The 18,672-nt window shown below is 44.7% G+C and overlaps 1 long non-coding RNA gene across 1 annotated transcript in view; it reads left to right on the top strand.

Moving 5' to 3' along the window:
- LOC146856532 (uncharacterized) overlaps positions 1-18,672 on the top strand; it is a 600,876-nt gene that overhangs the window by 412,448 nt on the left and 169,756 nt on the right. Inside the window, exon 4 of the long non-coding RNA XR_014981508.1 lies at positions 571-627. This is a non-coding gene — a long non-coding RNA (uncharacterized LOC146856532). The remainder of the gene's footprint in view (positions 1-570; positions 628-18,672) is intronic.

Below are 18,672 nucleotides of genomic sequence, written 5' to 3'. Positions count from 1 at the left end.
CCTTTCAGACCATTTTCAGAGTTATACCATCTTTCTTACACTCTGTGTTGGGAAAAGGTTTTGGAGGTCTTCCGTTCGTCCTTCTACTCGTGGTGGGAATTCTGATTTAAATGTTTGTGCTCTGCAGTGGATGTCCCAGATCAACCCAGAATGGAGAAAGCACTGGCTGGGCTGCAATGCCATGAGCATATGATAAACTGCTTCGGCACACCTCGGCTTCAAGAACTGAATGAGCACTGGTTCTTATCGTTCAGGCATGTGTGGCTTCTCATCCTCCAACCTGTTTTCTGCTGCCTGCTTTGCAGCCATGAATGTGTATTGGATTTCTCTCTCGGATTGCAATTGTTTACGGCATTGAACATTTAGGTACCAATGGACCCCTTAAAGGTCCTGTTAGAGGGATAGGCGTATGTATAAATGAGGAGGTGGCTTTTTAGTCTCAATGATGGTTTATTAGAGAACCTGAGTGGGAAAGAAACTGATGAATAGGTTTTTCATGAGCTATAGTTCGTAGATACGGTATGGTCTGGTTGTTCCTGATTTTTCCTTCTCCTTTCCTCTTTCTTCTAGGAACTCCTGCAAGATGGTATGGCGCCCAGAGTCTCGGAGGAAAGAGAAACAGCAGCAGTAAGTATTTTGTCTCTCTTCTGGGTTTATTTAGGATATCCGTCATCTTATCCTTGGTTGTGTAAAAGTTAATTACGAAGCAGAAGAGTGGGTTTTCTTACGCCACTCTGATAAGGTCTTACCCCCTAGAGATTTTTCCTCCAAATAACATGCACTTTTTCCCCCTGGATTCTGTTTTCTAAAGCACTAGTGGAATTAATGCGAAGAAAAGAAAAAAATAATGACCTGAAATCATAGAAAGGCGGGAGCATATATACTTTGGATGTCTTTTGCTCTCTTCAATCAATCAATCAATCAATACATTTATAGAGCGTGCTACTCACCCGTGAGGGTCTCAAGGCGCTGAAGGGAGGGGGGGTGTCGCTACTGCTCGAATAGCCAGGTCTTGAGGTGTTTTCTGAAGATGAGATGGTCCTGGGTCAGTCGTAGGTGCGCGGGGAGGGAGTTCCATGTTTTGGCTGCCAGGTAGGAGAACGATCTTCCTCCGGTGGTGGTTCTGCGAATTCGTGGGATGGTGGCGAGGGCGAGGCTGGTGGAGCGGAGCTGGCGGGGGGGAATGTAGAACGAGAGGCGGTTGTTGAGGTATTCGGGGCCCTTGTCGTGTAGCGCTTTGTGTGCGTGGGTGTGGAGCCTAACGTGATCCTCTTGCAGAGGGGGAGCCAGTGCAGGTTTCTCAGGTGGGCGGATATGTGGCTGTGGCGAGGGATGTCGAGGATGAGTCGGGCGGAGGCGTTCTGTATGCGTTGAAGTCGTGTCTGAAGTTTGGATGTGGTTCCTGCGTATAGGGCGTTTCCGTAGTGCAGTCAGCTGGTGACGAGGGCCTGGGTGACGGTTTTTCTGGTTTCGGTGGGGATCCATCGGAAGAATTTACGGAGCATGCGCAGGATGTTGAAGCAAGAAGGCGTTGACTTGCTTGGTCATCGTGAGGGAGGAGTCCAGGATGAATCCCAGGTTGCGTGCGTGGTCCGTGGGTGTCGGCTCGGAGCCCAGTGCTGTGGGCCACCAGGAGTCTCTTCCTCTTTTTATGCAAAAATTACTTCAGGATATCGCCTGTTACCCTAATTTTTGGGACTCTACGTGTACATGCAAAGAAGAAAAAAGGGAAAATGAAGGGCCGGCACAGTGAAAGGGTTCTTTGGCAATACCCGATTCAATATTACACCTAAGTGCCCGTCCTGTGAGCTCTCCATCACGCCTCCCTGCCAAAACCCATTCAACCCTCGCTTATTTGGACACACCTGCTACACTGCAACTCAGCAGGCCTCTCAGCGTCCTCCGGGGATAACCACCAATCTTCGGTCCACATCTCGATGTCGGCTTTCAAATCTGTGGCATCTTTGCTGGCCCAACGTCTTCTCTACCTTCCGCGCTCTCGAGGTCCTCCTCCAGGCAAACCAGGTGTCTTCCTTCTTCTGGTGTCTTTCTTCCGGACATGCGCACCAGGTAACTGATGCTGGCTTCTTTTTCTACTTCTCTTGATAAACGCCTTTGGCTCTCTTCCAGACAGTAATTGGTGATATGTTTAAAAAGACAGGACTCCTTTTTATACATAGATGTGTCTTTGGAGTTTTGTAGAGGAGTGTGCAGGCATGGGTTCCGATCCACCTCACATCTCTGTTCCCTTAGATTCTTTATAGTAAGAACACTGCTTTGGGGGAAGTGGACAAATAGTCCGCATTTGCTTGTTCAACACCTTTCTGTGTATGGCTTGAAACCGAAAAGGCTGAAGGGCCAAATACCATCTCATTATGTGTTCATTGTTGCTTTTATTTCGAGATATACACTCCAATTGAGCATAATCAGTAAAGAGTGTAAATTCCCTTCCTTCCAGATAGTAGGGGAGAGTATTGATGGCCCATTTAATGGCAAGAGCCTCCTTTTCCACAATCGCATATTTTTTCTCTCTCTGGAAGAGTTTCCTGCTAATGAATATAATGGGTTGTTCGATCCCTTTGTTGTCAACCTGAGAGAGAACGACCCCAAGACCTACGTCTGAGGCATCAGTCTGGAGTATGAAGGGTTTCTGATAATCAGGACTGATCAGAATCGGTTCAGAGAGTAGGACCTGGTTTAGTTGATAAAAGGCGTCTAGAATCTCTGAATTAGGAGTTTTTAATACCTGTTCAGTTTTCATGTTTCGCAATAAGTCAGTTAGGGGAGTTGTGATCTGAGAAAAACGGGGTATAAAGTGACGGTAATATCCTAGGAGACCTAGAAAAGCCCTAAGGTATTTTCTTGTTTTGGGGACGGAGACACTAGAAATGGCCGCTATTTTTTCTGTCTGGGGTTTAATGTACCCTTCACCTAAGAGACAACCTGAGTATTTTACTTTGCCTGTGGCCAGAAGGCTTTTGGATGGATTAATCTTAAGGCCACATTTGTCTCGAGCTTGTATAACTACTTGTTAGTGTGGTAAATGTTGTTCTCACGTGGAGCTGTAGATGATGATATCATCTAAATAGGCTGCTGTGTACTGTTCATGAGAGCGGAGTATAGCGTTCATCATTTGCTGACAGGTTGCAGGGACTCCGTGAAGCCCGAAAGGTCGGACCTTGAAATGATAGAGGCCTCCTCAGGTTGAGAAAGCAATTTTTTCTCTGTCACTCTTTCTTAAGGGGACTTGCCAGTACCCTTTACATAAGTCTAGGGTTCTAATATATGGGCCTCACCTAATCTTTTTACCATTTTGTCTACTCGGCGGAAGTGGATAAGCATCAAACTGGGAAATTCTGTTGACTTCACGGAAGTCAATACAAAATCAGACAGATCCGCCTGGTTTGGAAATCAATACAATTGGGGAGTTCCATTCGCTACAGAAGGGCGCAATAATTCCCATTTGCAACATCTGATTCACTTTCTGTGCTATGATGGTGCTCCTGGCTTTGGGTATGCGATAAGGTCATAACCTCACCTTTTTTCCCAGGTAAGGTATTGATGAGGTGTTCTATGATATCGGTTTTCCCGGGTAGTAATGAAAAAGATCTCTTGACAGACATGAAGTTGCTGTGCCAACTCCTGTCTGAGGGGATCTGGAAGATCAGGATCAATACTCTGGAGATATAAAGGTTCTTTTACTAATAATAATAAAAGAGCTTGTAAAGCGCCTGGTTACACTAGCTAGTGTGTCCCCGCACTGCGGCCGGAAGATGCTACATGAGATGTGATAAAAAGCAGGTAGAAACATACAGAAGCTCTATGTCTGGAAGAGCCATGTCTTCAGTTTTTTCCGAAAAATGTTTTCAGATTGTTCCATCCGGAGATCCAGGGGAAGCGCGTTCCACTGTTTGAGCTAGAGACCCTCACCATTAAGGAAACTGTTCCGTCCCATTTCTTCGAAAGATGAATGTGATATATATGATTAGTCTTTTTCTGTGAATCCAACTCAATGCGTTATATAACAGGGGTGACCTTCTCTAATACTTGATAAGGGCCTTACCGCTGCCCCAAAAGCGTATGATCTGATTAGGCTAACATAAGCAATAAGTCATCCCCTACTTGGAAGGACCTTTCTTTGGATTTCTTGTTATATTGTGCTTTCTTGGCTACCTAAGCTTGTTCCAGATTGTTTTTCAATATTTCTCAGATCTGTCCTAAATGAGTTTAAAGGTTTGTCACATTTTCTATAAGAGGTGTGGTTCCATCTGCTTCCTGTCCCCACCCCTCTCTGGCCATATCTAAGAGGGATCAGACTGTCTTCCATAAAGTAACTCTAAAGGGGACTACCCTCTACTACTTTGCACCTTGCAACGGATGGTGAATAAAGTTTGGGGTAACATGTCTTCCCATCTTCGGGTCTCTAGGTCAGGCAGTTTTTTTAAGGGTAGTTTTTAGGGTGGCATTTTATCATTCTACCAAACCATCCGTCTGGGGGAATGTTGTCTGTGCTCAATTTGGGTTGGCATGGCGTGGGAGGGGGTTTGGAGGACTGTCTGGGGTTTTATGTTTGTTTTGAATGAGTTTTATTTCTTCCCTCGAAATCGCAATGGTGTTTTTGCATACAATACTCACTGTGAATAGCGAAGGACATCTCACAATACCCGAGGGAACTACCAATAGGATATGTATGGATAACATAACTGGAGTTCTTCCTCTCATCTCCAATGCCCATGGAGGATAAAATAAGGCTTTTGACTTGGAACGTTAAGGGGGCTCAATGATCAACGTAAAATTCGGAAGACTATGGCATATCTCACTAGACATAACATTGATGTGGCGTTCCTGCAGGAAACGCACCTCCCAATGGCAAACCTCCTGCTGACCCGAGGTAGAATTCGAGGCACCCTCCATGCTGCGGACTTCACCACCAATGCTTTGGGAGTCCTAACTTGGATTAACCCCAAGGCTCAAATTGCTTTAGAGGAATTGCATACGGATGTTGAGGGTCGATATGTTATATCCAAGTGTACATGTAGGGGCATGAATTATATACTGATTAATGTGTATGGCCCTAATCACGATTGCCCGCAGTTTTTTCAAGACCTCTTGGCCCTAGTCCGTAAGTTGCCCAGCCTACCACAGATATGGGGGGGAGATTTTAATTGTGTCCTAAATCCAGATTTGGACCACTCCGGGGGCCCACCATGACATCGCTCCTCAGTGGTTGCCAGAAAGCATTCGCTCCATGGTTGGGTTAGGGGGGCTCATGGTGGCACTGTGAGCTAGCTGGTCTCTAGGCCAACTTATCCTGTGGGGGTGCCCGAAATCAGTCTAGGCACCTCACCCAAAGTTTATGTTGTCCAACAAATGCTCAGATCTTACAGATTAGTGCGAACTACATGACACTACTGTGGTAGAACTAGGAGTTTGTTTCCAATGTGTTTCTCATGCTTTGATTGGTTGCTCTCCCTTCACCTAAGACTAGTGCATCTCTAAATGTGTTCCCCAACTCGCCACCTTGCCGGAGTACTATTTTTTCCAATTCACCAGAAGAATTTCTGCTCGAGCGTCAGAAGGCGGGACCTCATCCAAAAATCTGAAGACAGTGACCAGGGACTGAAAAAAAGCAGTTACAGAATGTGGTGTCAGGAAACACATGCAGCCTTGATCTGTAGGAAGACTGGAACAGGTATCTGAAATCGAGAAAACCTCTTGAGCGTTTGGCTCCTTGACGTGGCCACTCCTTTCAAAACCAAACACAAATGGCAAGCACAACTGAAAAGACACAACCTCTTTAAATAAAGGTGCCATCTCAGAAGGCGGTGCCCTAAATCATGCTCCAATACTTACACCTGTTGACAAAGGGAAACAACAATAAATTCATCAGTTAGCACAAACAGATGAGTCATCAGGGTCAGCAGGTCATTTGAGCATGTTTCAGAATCTACATCTGCTGCCAAAAGGAAACAACAAATGAGTCATCAGATCCTGCACAAACAAATGAGTCACATAGTGAACCCCATTACCGGTATGAATATTAAAGCACATAAAACAATAACAATAAAGACCTCACATAACATACCTTGTTGTTTAAGCATTGTAACATAATTTGTACAAACATGCTGGTGAGATGTACTTTTAAAACTTGATTTAATACTTGTGGCAAAGAGTTTGTGACAGCTGGACTTCCCTGAATGTCATGAGAGATCGTTCTCTGAGGCCAACGCCTCACATCTCGAGGATCATGGGGTGGGCACAAGAAGACTAACCACACAGGCTCAGCATCCTTGCCATCTTTGAGCATCTTCAGCATCCCTTATCCCTTGCATCAGGACCACTCCATTTACTTCAATGGTGGCTTGACCATAGGGTTCAGAACTTGAAGGGAGACTGCTAAAACCAACAGGTATCTGTCACCCTGGATTGTCTCTTCCCTGTGACTGGCTTACTATCACCCCAAGACTGCGCCTCTAGCTGTTTTCAACTTGCTTGTTGTAGCTAACCCTAAACCGTGAACATGATAGATTACAAAGGTTTATTGCATTTAGTAAAAAGCAGTGATTTATTGTTCCCTTTATAATTCATATCGCCAGAACTCTCTGGCAGATGTTTGTCATTGAGGTGTATTTCTAAAGGTAAAAATACAACCTATATTTATGATTGCATGTTAAATTTTGATTGTGTTGCGTTTTCTTCTTCTTCACTGTTTTGTTATTTCTTAATCCTTTTCACGAGTTCTTTTTGATAACACCTAACTTCAATGTGCCACAGCTTCCCAAAGCAGAGCTAATGGTTTACAGATAAACCTGACTGGACCTCATACAGAATTGAACCATTATTATATGGTGAGGTTACACAACCGCACCTTATAATGATCCACTCTACATTTCTCACAGTGTTGGACAGTAAAAGTGGCAAATTTGCTATTGCCATTCCAAGCTAAACCATTTTGCAGAAGAATTGGCACACTAAAGGGTATATATTTGTTAATCCCACTCTGTTAGGTGAATATGTCAGTGACAACATAAACTTGTAAAAGGAAAAACAACTAAACAAATCACCAGTTATAGTTACCAGAGCTAACTATAATTTGTGCCCCACCCTTCACTGCTTATGACCTCACTTATTACATCACTCATAACATGTTCTATGACATCATTTAAGACATCACTGATGGCATCTCAAATTTAATCTTTGATGATATCACTGATGATGTTCCCCAAGCTTCTTTTGTATACAGTACTCCATCAACTAGTGTGGCATTAGGGGCCCGACAGTAAGCATAAAATAGCTCAAAATAATATGAAGCATTATTAATGCCATTACAGATACAACTCCCTTAGGTGTAGCAGCCATGTGTTATGTAAAACATTGACCCCCATACCATACACTTCCCAGGTAGCCCAGTTCAATTTAACAATCAACCACAGATATATAGGAAACCCTCATTGCACATAGTGTTAAAAAGTTATACAACTGTTAAGAGAAAGCCAAGTTCCTCAAGATACTCAACATCTTTTCCAAAATGAATATGTAACGCCCTGAACGTCTCAGGATCGTTTAACAGACACGACAATGAGGACGCAACCACTTGTGAAGGGTTAGTTCTTTTAATGAAGGCAAATAAAATACAAAGAACAAACAAAAGTTATAGTCACTGGAATCCTCCAGGCTAAGTACGTTACCAGCCCACAGCACGGATGGTCCTAACCGTCCTCTGCATATACGCCGATCCCGGCGTATGCCAACAGAGGGCAGAAATGAAATGGCCGACAATGCCAATCGGTAGGCTGTGAGGGGCACGAAGAGTGTTGGGGAGAATCGAGGAGTCAGGGAAACACCCAGCCGGGGTCTCTACCTGAAGGGAGCAGCCGCTCAACCTCTTCCTCAGACTGCACCGGGACGCGGAGTCACCTCCTGGTGATGCGTCACCGATTCCCCAATCACAAGCAAGAAGACTGAACCGAGAGCAGCCGCTCGATCGATCCTGTGGACTTCCGAGTCTGTAACGCGGCAAACACCTCCTGGTGTGCGTTACAGCTGGCAGTCCCTGTGTCTCTGGTCGGGCTGGGAGTTACGACTCCAACCAGCAAAAGCGCCACTGCGCTTGGACTCAGCCGAGTCAAAAAGCGAAGCTCAATGGTTGACCGGTAGAGCTTCCGGGTCCTTCACAGGTGACGATGGGGCAAGACACGGCCCAGGGAGTAACGACTCGACCTACCTCCGTTCTTGCCTTACTGGAGCACCACTCCGGAACACTGCTCTTCACGAAGCAGGTACGTCGGTGTAAACACAATATCCGACAGCCTTGTACCTCCCGGTTCCTCCCTTTATAGGGCGTGTTTTCCTTGAGTTATGTAACAGCTCTCCTGTTTACATAAGGGCGTGTTTCCCTTGAGTTATGTAACAGCTCTCCTGTTTACATAAGGGCGTGTTTCCCTTGAGTTATGTAACAGCTCTCCTGTTTACATAAGGGCGTGTTTCCCTTGAGTTATGTAACAGCTCTCCTGTTTACATAAGGGCGTGTTTCCCTTGAGTTATGTAACAGCTCTCCTGTTTACATAACCTCTCAACCGCTAAGCATCCTGGGAGATGTAGTCCGTTTTCGCTGGTTACCGTTTTCCTCCCCTCGTATGACAGGAATTCTTGACAGAATACCCTACTATGGACAATTTGTATCTGTATCAAACCCCTCATAGTCACCAAACTTACATTAAGAAATTAAGTTAACATGAGTAAAAAAATGGGTAATGTAAACAGTGTTTACTCTGATCCATGCTGGACCAACCCTCTTAGCATTGGTTATCCAATTCATTTTTTTATGTGACTGAGAGGTGGTGGGAGTTAGCTCTTGGTCAAACACTTATAATTAACAGTGTAACCCATTTGGCTACACAATAAGGACAAGGAATCAGTAATTAAAGTCAATAGGTTTTATTACAAGTTAGCAAACCGGCTAATCTCAATACCATGCTGTAAAGATACAGAATAACAACTGGATAGCCAAACCTCCTGAAGAAATTCAGGTCCATAAGTATAAGACAAACAAAAAGTCCAGTCAAGCAATACAAAGAATTAACAGCAGAATCTGATGCTCAGAAAAGAGTCTTCGATCTTATCTCCTAAACATGAGTAATATCTAAAGTCCACAAATTTAGAGACTAAAACTAGAGAGGATGGTTAAGTCTGAGAGGATCTCAAAAGGTTGGGGAAATGCAGCAAAAGGGAAAAAGTTCAGGAAGTTGTGGGAAGGTGTCAGCATTTCAGAAGCTCAATGAAGAGTTTTCTAGGGATAGGGAATTAAGTGGTAGCCTAAGCCACTCTCAGCAAAGAATCAATGGGGTAAACATAGAGGTCTGTACCTCTCAAAGTCCAAGGAAAAAGTGGCCCACATCAACCTTTGACAACACTAGTTAATACCACAAAACTTTTCTGGATAGCACCAATTGATCACACCATCAGGGGTCCATTGTCCTTTCCATTCTTATGTTGTGAGCTGTAACATTAGCAGATTCTCCTAGGCCAGTTTTGAGAACGATATCGTCCTTGGTCACCTGTAACTCGATGCACCAATACCGAATACAGGGTGTAATTTAACGCTCTGGCTCTTCATAAGGTTTTCTTATCAGGCTTTCTATCGCTAATACAGTGTTACATCTATTCTCAAACTAACAAACCACCTGAACGTACCTGCAAGGAGAAGACAAGCAAGGAGAAATGGAAAACAGTATTTTATAAAGAAAGAAATACAGGCCTACTAATGTTAACTTAACGTGTTTACCCCAGTGTAAACATTTAATAAGCATGTGCATGTACAACTGCAAATGAGTAAGAAATCTCAGTACAATAGGTTCAGAATTAGATTAAATAAATGTAAAGCAACTTTGAATGTACTAATACAAATTTAACTAAGAACTACATAATGAATACCAATGCAAAAACAATAGTGCACACATTTACATAAATTAATCTAGTTTCTAATGTAAAGACATTTTAATAGTGTGAGGATGTTTTCTTATCAAATATCTTATTTTAATAAAGTTAAGGCACACAGTATATATGAATTCCTAATTCTACAGTGAATGCACTTCAGTACTGAGTTCAAGTGCAACACTTTTACATTAATAACGTTATGACACTCTGGAAAACGACTTGACGAATATAGACAGTTTCACCAACATCACAGACCCTCCCCTTAAACGGGAATCTCTTTTATTAGAATTCAATGACCTCACAGAAGGGGAGGCCACCCTACTAGGCAAATACCAGCCAGATCGCAGATATGGGGAGGGAGAACGTCCTGGTAGGACATTGGCCCGCCTGGTACGCCCCCCTTGAGGGGCCGGACACATCACATCCTTGCATCGGGAAGATGACACCACCGTCTCGGATAACGTAGACATATTAGGGGAATTAGTAACATACTACGAGACCGTATACACCACTAAGCTCCCCGCAAACTTTGCTTCCCATCCGGCTTATCTGGAGGAGGTGGTGATGGTGTGGCTAACTACTAGACAGACTCAATTCCTTAGCGAGCCTTTCACTGCAGAGGAGCTCGGTCAGGCAATTGATTCGCTTGATGGTTCGAAGGCACCAGGTCTAGATGGCCTATCCGGAACCTTCTATAAGGCATTTAATCCAACGCTGACACCCCATCTGCTAGAGGTCTATTCCGAATCCCTTGACAACTGCATACTTCCGCCAACAATGTAGGAGGTAGCAGTCTCCCTCTTACTGAAACCCGGTAAGAATCCCCCCAGATGCGCCTCATACAGGCCTTTATCATTGTTAAACTTTGACAGTAAGATATTGGCCAAGATGTTGGCAAACAGGCTATCACTACTTCTAGACCAGTTCCTCTCCCCGGTGCAGTCGTAGACACGTAGAAGGCCTTCGACTCACTGGAGTGGCCTTTTCTCTATGCAACACTCCGCAAACTTGTCATACCCAACAACTTTATCACGCTACCTTCACTTTTGTAATCCTCTCCCACAGCTAGACTTTGGGTAAGTGGCTCCCTTTCAGAGCCACTCCCGATATCACATAGCACATGACAGGGCTGCCCATTGTCGCCATTACTATTTATTATTGCCATGGACCTCCTGGTTGGCATTTACAGGAGAAGCACATGCACTGAGAACTTCAGTTCCATTCTGGCCTTCTAGTAATCTCCATGTATGTGGATTACATTCTCCTGTTTATAAGGGACCTCGCTGTAAACCTGAACCCTCTTATGGATGAGATCTGCCGCTTCGGAGACATGTCGGGCCCGCGCATAAACTTGGGCAAGTCCGAGCTTTTCCCTCTGACTGACTCGCAGATCCCCTCTAGCAGCACTGGCCTCCTTCGCTGGGTGACCGATTCTACCAAATATCTAGGGATCATACTTCATAGAAATAAGGAACAGATACTCAGTCTCAATTACGAACCTGCCATGAATAAGCTGACCACCCAGGTGGACCGCTGGATCTGATTGCCACTGTTCATGGCCGGCCGAATAGCCCTCATCAACATGAACGTCCTCTCTTGCTTTTTATACTTCTTCATACACATCCCCATCCCTCTGACAAAAGCGTTCCTATTACAGCTCCGCGGCCAACTGCTCCACCTGGTATGGGTCCTGTTTAAAGGCCGCAAATAGCATGGGATACACTTGTACTTTCTTACTATTGCGGTGGATTTGCGGTCCCTGACTTCAACTTGCATTATCTGGTCACATAGGCCCAGTTCGCCTACAACTGGTATCATCCTGATGCACGAATACCGTATAACAAACCCAAGTAGGTCCTAGCAGACCCTGTCTCATTCAATGCAATATTCCTGCAAGACATCTGGTTGGACCCTAACGATGTACAAACTCTCTCTACCACATGTTGGGCCTGGCGGAAGCTTGGCCGACTTTTGGGATCTGGCTCTCTGTATTTCGCTAAACTTCCACTGCCTCAAAATCCATGGATCCCGTTAACATCCGAGAAATTAGTACAACGTACCTTACGAAAGCTACGTCTCCACACATTCAGGGATCTGTTCCCGGATGGACACATCAGAATATTAACAGATCTCTCTACTCATACGGAATTATCATACATGAATAGATTAATTATTACTAGACTGCATGGTGCCTTAAGTGCGGTGATCCTGTCCTTTCCCCTCCCCCCGGAGGAATTCCCACCTCTTACACTCCTAATAACAGCCAATGACGGTTCACATCTGATTACTAAACTCTATCGCTCTTGCATGACTCTAAAGCAGGTACAAGGTAGAGGGACGCGGCACGATTGGAAAGAGGACCTGGGACAACCGCTCACAGACAAGGAATGGGCTTGTTGCCACGAGCAAATAAAGCGGGTCTCGCCAAGCCACTGACACAAACTCTTACACTTTTAAGTTCGTCCATAGATTTTTTATCACCCCCACGGAATTGGCCAAATAGGACTCCTCTAAAACTCCACAATGCCCCAAATACCACCACCTAGGAGCGGACTTCTCTCATATGACCTGGACCTACCCTGTCATATCCACTTATTGGATATCGGTATTTTCTCGTCCTAACAACCATGATATCCACAACACTAACACCATCTCCCAAGTTAGCCCTATTGGGCATCATCTCAGACATCCCGACCTGCTATCGTAGGTTCATAGCTATAGCATTGTTACAGGCCAAAAGGGAAATTGCAGTACATTGGGGGGCTCGACGTCACCCCACAAAAGAGGCATGGATTGCAGCATGGCATACTGCGAAATGCAAACCGAGATCTACACTATATACCATGCCTATTTATGCACCCTGCAACGCGATTCCACTGTATCCTCTTCCTCCTCAACTCCTGAACATGATGGGACCCTTCCTGTCCCCCTACCCCCACACAAAGCCCCGTTTACATGCATGTATCCCCTCCCACATAAATAGGTAAAGCTGGAATTTCATATTTTTTTCCGCAAAATTGTATCCTTGGCTCAACAAACTTACCACAAATGTTTACATGTCTACTCTCCCCTCCCCCACTCACCTTCCCCTGATTCCTTTATATGTAAGATGCTACTGGATGATTTTTGTGATCTTTCTATATAATAATTTTCTCATGCGCTGTTAAGTATAGTTAATAGAAGTGACTGATCATTATGTAACTATGGAAACATATGCCACCTTAAGGGCGCGATGTTTCTCTTCTTTGAGAAGATGAAAGATTGCCCTCCATTTGTATGTTTGTTTATGTTTTCTTAAAATAGCAATAAAAGCATAACAAATAAATAAATTACGTTATGACATACAAAAATGTAGTGCTAAGTGCACATAAATATGCGTATTTCTGACGTGTGAGGGAGGAATGAAGCTTCTCCAATCTATGAAAAGAGTTTACTTTGTACCACACTGTTTGCAGACAATGAAACTCTCATAAGAAATACACCTCAGAGAATTAAAAAAGTATCTACTAAGAACAGTGTACACTCTGCAACACTTGTCAAAACAGACACTATTTGCTTAAAATATCCAAGGTCTGAAGGTGCTGAAGATCATACTAACTGCAGTCTTCATACTGCGGTGAAAACTTTACAGATAGCCCATCTTTTGAAGCTAAACAGTTCTCTATGTTACGTAGAAATTGTCATGCTACGAAGATTCTGTCTAATAAATCTAGGCTCTTTACAATACTTAGTATCTACTACGTAAAATCTTTGTCTTGTTGAAAACTATTTCTGCAGAACCAAAGAATGTTTATAGAACATACTAGATACAAGTCGTTGATTGTCATCTGCATACAGAGTTACTCTTTAATGCAAAGATTTATAATGTGTTAAATACCTTTACACACCTATGATGCATTAGGAGCCCATGCGTTTTGTAAACACTTAAACCCATTAGCTGGACACAGGCTGTACAAAATTAGATTGAAAAGTAATATGCTATCTTCTTGCCACTATGTAATGTAAACTATAAAATAAACTAACACACTCTTTGGATGATGTCATCAGTGATTTCATCAATGATGTCATATAAGATGTCGTTGGTGATGTCATAAAATATGTCTTGAGTTATGTAATATGTGAGGTCATAAGCAGTGCTTGGCGGAGGCGCAAGGTATTGTTAGCTCTGCCGTGCCAATTAAAGTGGGTCTAAGGGGATGGGATCCGCAGTTCCGAATTCAGCTTGGGGAGACACACGGCCACCTTCCCCTTATAAAATCCAACAGGCTGCACAGACCCCTCCCCTTACACAATAAACCTGGCCACAGAGATGGGGTTCCCGGGGCTCAAAATGAGTCAGAAGGGAGGCGTATTCATGCCCCCCTCCCCATATAGTTAAAAAAATGGCAGCCACCATTTTGCCGTGACCTGATAGGAGTCCTGCAGGTTCGCCAAAACAACATATTATTTTTTTGGGCCCTGAGGGAGAGGCATCTGGTGGGGGGGAGAGGGATGGGGGGGCAATCCTGAGCCTGCATTTTCCATAGACATTTTTAAGAAGCACTATCGCAAAAAACTGCTGAACGGAATTATGCCAAATTTGGTGTAATCTGTTTAGTCGTTTTTGAGAAATTAGGTTTAAAAATATTTGTATATCCAGACGGTTAGGTTCAAAGGACTCCTGTGAGAGTCCCTCTTATACAATTTTAAATATTAAGAAAGTCTGAGTGGCCCAGGAGGCTTTATTCCCTTGGGCCAATTCAATCCTCAGGGGAGACATGTTCCAGCGGGAGTGAGCAGTCGTATTGTCTGCTTGCAACTTGAAGAAAAATGTTGCAGACAGCCATTACAGGACTCTGGACTGAGCTTAAATGAAAATAAAAATATGAGGCGGCAGGTTAGTGATACCCTGCCACCCTAGTACCATTGGGTCATCCCATTGGGAATCTCTGGGACCCAAATAAAGATTTTTTTTTAAAGACGCGCCCTAGCTGGACTCCAGCAGGATCGCTGTATTTACAAAAAAAAAAATAATGATGGCCAGGGGTCGCTGTGAAAAGCTTAGGGGAGGCACATGAACCCTGTCTTTGAGCCTGTATAGTCCCCAGGAACACCAATCACCTGGGGCTAAAATGTATTTTAATAGTGGAGGAAGGCACAAGGCCCGTCTCTCCCAGAGCCACCAATGGGCCCCAGGGACCCCATCCCTCAAGGCCAACATTTAAAGGGAGAAGATGTGGCCAACCGGCAAGATTGGTCGACCTTGAAGGTGGGAAACCGTGTTCGAGTCTCTGCAGGGTTGCTCAACATCCTGTGATTCTTAATCTCCCTGTGCGTAACAAAAAATTAATGTGTCCATCTGTAACGCAACTGGTGCTCATGGAAAGCGCTCTGATACCTTTAGGTCTAGTTCACGCTATATAAAACAAAAAAAACAAAGAAAGTATAGGCGTGCGCTCCCCTCCCCGAGCCATAAAAAGCCCCAGGGACCCCTCCCCAGGAACACAGGATTTCCCTGCCTGTAGAAGCATGGGTAGGGAAAGCAAGTGTGCTCCGACCTGGCTGGAGCCTTGGAAAGGCTCCTGCAGGTTGAGAGTAGACTTTTGTTTCCAAACTCATTCACTCTCACCCAGCCTTAGCAAGCAGGCACAGCTACTCCCGCTGGGTGTGAGCGTTGCCAGCTACCACAGCACCCAGGATAGGTGCATGTGGGAAGCAGAGAGGCCGTGGGGACCCTGATGCTCCCCCTGCAGCTTTCAACGCACTGTTTAATGACTCCCCCTGGGTACGCACCATAGGCATAGTGGTTTGGGGAGGCCAATGAAAGTAACACAAATGGAAGGCACCGGGGTATGGGAGCCCATTGTAGCTCGGGTGTGTGTGCACCCCATCCCCCCTCTGTTTTTGCCCCATGGGATGGGGTTTCCGGGGTCTTAACCCCTTCCCTGCTCATGACGGAACCACTCCGTCATGAGCCACGGGCGCTGTGTGCTCATGACGGAGTGGTTCCGTCATGCTGCGGCCGTTGGCGGCCGCTCCGCCCACGCGGCGCTGATTCCCCGCCTGTGCGGGCGATTAGCGCGAGTGGGCGGAGTCGTGACGGAACCACTCCGTCATGAGCACAGCGCGCCCGTGGCTCATGACGGAGTGGTTCCGTCACGAGCATGGCGGCGCCGCGCTGCCCCCAAACCCCCCCAGCGCCGCGGCAAAATTCGTGCCGCGGCGAAGGGGTTAAAGGCCTGGGGAGAGGGGCTGTGTGCTTGGGAACTACCCTGTATTGTGAAATCCTCGAGTCAAGTAAGAATTATGGTATCGTGAAATCCTCGAGTCAAGTAAGAATGATGGCACACAAATAAAGAATTTCAGTAAAATAGCCTTGATGTTATGAGTGCCTGCACCAGCATTCTCTTTAAAGAAATGGACAAAAACGGCAAGGTCTTTCTAATGATGCTCAGCAAGGGAAAGCTGGTAGAAGTCAACTACTAATATGAGCACCAAAGGAGAGCTAATATCCCTATGTAACAGGCTTGCTGAGCAGGAGTAGAGAGCTTGCTGAGACTGTCCACCATTTGGAGGTCCAAAAGGATGGGTTTCCAAAAATTAGGCACTCTGTTTTAACCGCACTCAGAATTAAGAAAATGCCTCTCATCCAATTAGCAACCCCATTTTGACGCTGAGCAGAGCCTTATGGACCAGTAGTAGATTTAAATAAAGACCGAAAATTGGCAAAAGACACTGCCTAGCTGGGGTTAGTTATGAATGTGGAAAACAAGTTGTAAACTGTGCCTTTGACACCTTTGTCTTCAAACCGCTTTAAAAGGATATCATGAGACACAGGGCCCTATTTATCAAGTAGATTTGTCGCACTTGCACCACACAACAGGTTGCATGAGCGGCACAAATAATAATTCATCAAGCCACGCAAGCCCTCCTTGCATGGCCCTGAGTGGCTTGATAAATTTGGAGTAACGCAATGCAGCGCAATCGCTGCGTTATGTTACTTTGTCCCAGGGAGGCGTTAACACCCATACATTTGGGATGCATTTCCAGATTTACCATTTCTGGTAGACCTGGGAATGTGCCAAAATGCTGTGCCTTTCCGGGGAAGGCGTAATGAGGAGAAATATCTTTATTTCTTTTTGCTACTTCCTCTTTCTATGTGTGCTGCATTTTTCAGCACATGTAGAAAGAGTAAAATGCCTCAGGGAATTGTGTTTGTGCAGAAAGGTGCCTCTTTCACAAAAACAATCCTGCTTGCAATGCAGGCACACTTGCACCATAGTGCAAGGGTGACTGGGTTTGCGCTAGGCAGCGCATCGTGCTCCAACGCTGGGAAAAGGCAGGAATGCATCATATTGTGCTAAATACGGCACATTCCTACCCTTTCTCTCTAACACAGTGCAACAAGGTGACTTGCTGCGCTGTTACATATTGATAATTGTGGCCCTCAGTGTCAAAGGCTGCAGACAGAATCAGGACTGCCTGCATCTAGAATCAACCGGATATTGAACTGTTTCAGTGATACCTTTTTTTGAAAATACAAATTTTAAAGGATGTAAAATGAAATGATCTTATAGGTAATAATTCAATTGTGAGTTTAGCACGTGCTTAGTGACTTTTTAAACCATGAAGGGAAAGGAAGTCTGGCAAAAATTAAACAAAAAATGACAGGCTCTGCCTTGGATTTTTTTAAAAAGCTGAATAACTGGGTCTGATTTCCAGGAAGTGGCAATAATCCAATTTGATAACAAAGAGTTACAAAGAACTGAGTGAGGGAGCGACCACAGAAAAAACTTTTTTTTAGGTGTCCGACCGGACAAGGGTCTAGTGGTGAACCGGAGGAGGTCAAAATTAGCTTACTTACCATCTTGCCGGAAGTGGCTGGACTAAAAACATTCCAGGATGAGCTGAAGGTGTTCACAGAAGAGCAGGTGGGCATCAGGAAGGTGGAAGATGCCGGCAGCAAATCAATACATTTTATAAAAAAGCCTGACAGTGCAACACCTTCTTTAGTATGGTTATTGGAGTGGTAAATGCACTTGTAGCAATAATTCACTTTGGCCTTATGGACTAGTTTGTTATTTGTATTGAATTCTGTCTCATAAATGGACAGATCCTTTACATTATCAAATCAAATCAAGGAGCATTTATTTAGCGCACACATCACCCGAAGGTCTCATGGCGCTGGCGGACGACTCCCCTGTTATCAGCAAAAAAAAAGAGACAGAGCTAGTGTTCAAACAGCCAAGTTTTTAAATTCCGGCGGAAACAATTATGGTCAAAAATAGTATGTACATCTAGAGCCAATTTGTTCCATAGATTGGGAGCAAGAAAAGAAAAAGCCCGACCCCCATTTCTGACAGTACGTATTCTGAGTGGAGTGAGAAGAGATTTGTTACAGGATCTCAAAGGCCTACTTGGCTGGTACCAGCTAAGGTTTTGTTTCCAGTAGCCTGGACCCCTACCATACATATTTTTATGTGTTAGGCATAAGATCTTAAAACATATTCTCTTCTTCACAGGTAACCAATGAAGATGTCTAAGGCTAGGCACTGAGGGGGTTCTAGATGGAAGGTTTAACACCAGCCTGGCCGCAGTGTTCTGCAAGACCTGAAGTCTAGAAAGGAGGTCTGCATTTATTTCTGACAGCAGAGCATTACCATAGTCCATACGGCTGACAATCAGTCCCTGTACGAGTGGTTTCCTAGCTTCTAGCGGGATCCACTTAAATACCTTACGCAGATTGCGCATAATACC

Source organism: Triturus cristatus, chromosome 4_1 (assembly GCF_964204655.1).
Source record: "Triturus cristatus chromosome 4_1, aTriCri1.1, whole genome shotgun sequence".
Taxonomy (NCBI): domain Eukaryota; kingdom Metazoa; phylum Chordata; class Amphibia; order Caudata; family Salamandridae; genus Triturus; species Triturus cristatus.
Note: the sequence above shows the minus strand (reverse complement) of the source record. Positions and strands in the feature narration are given on the sequence as shown.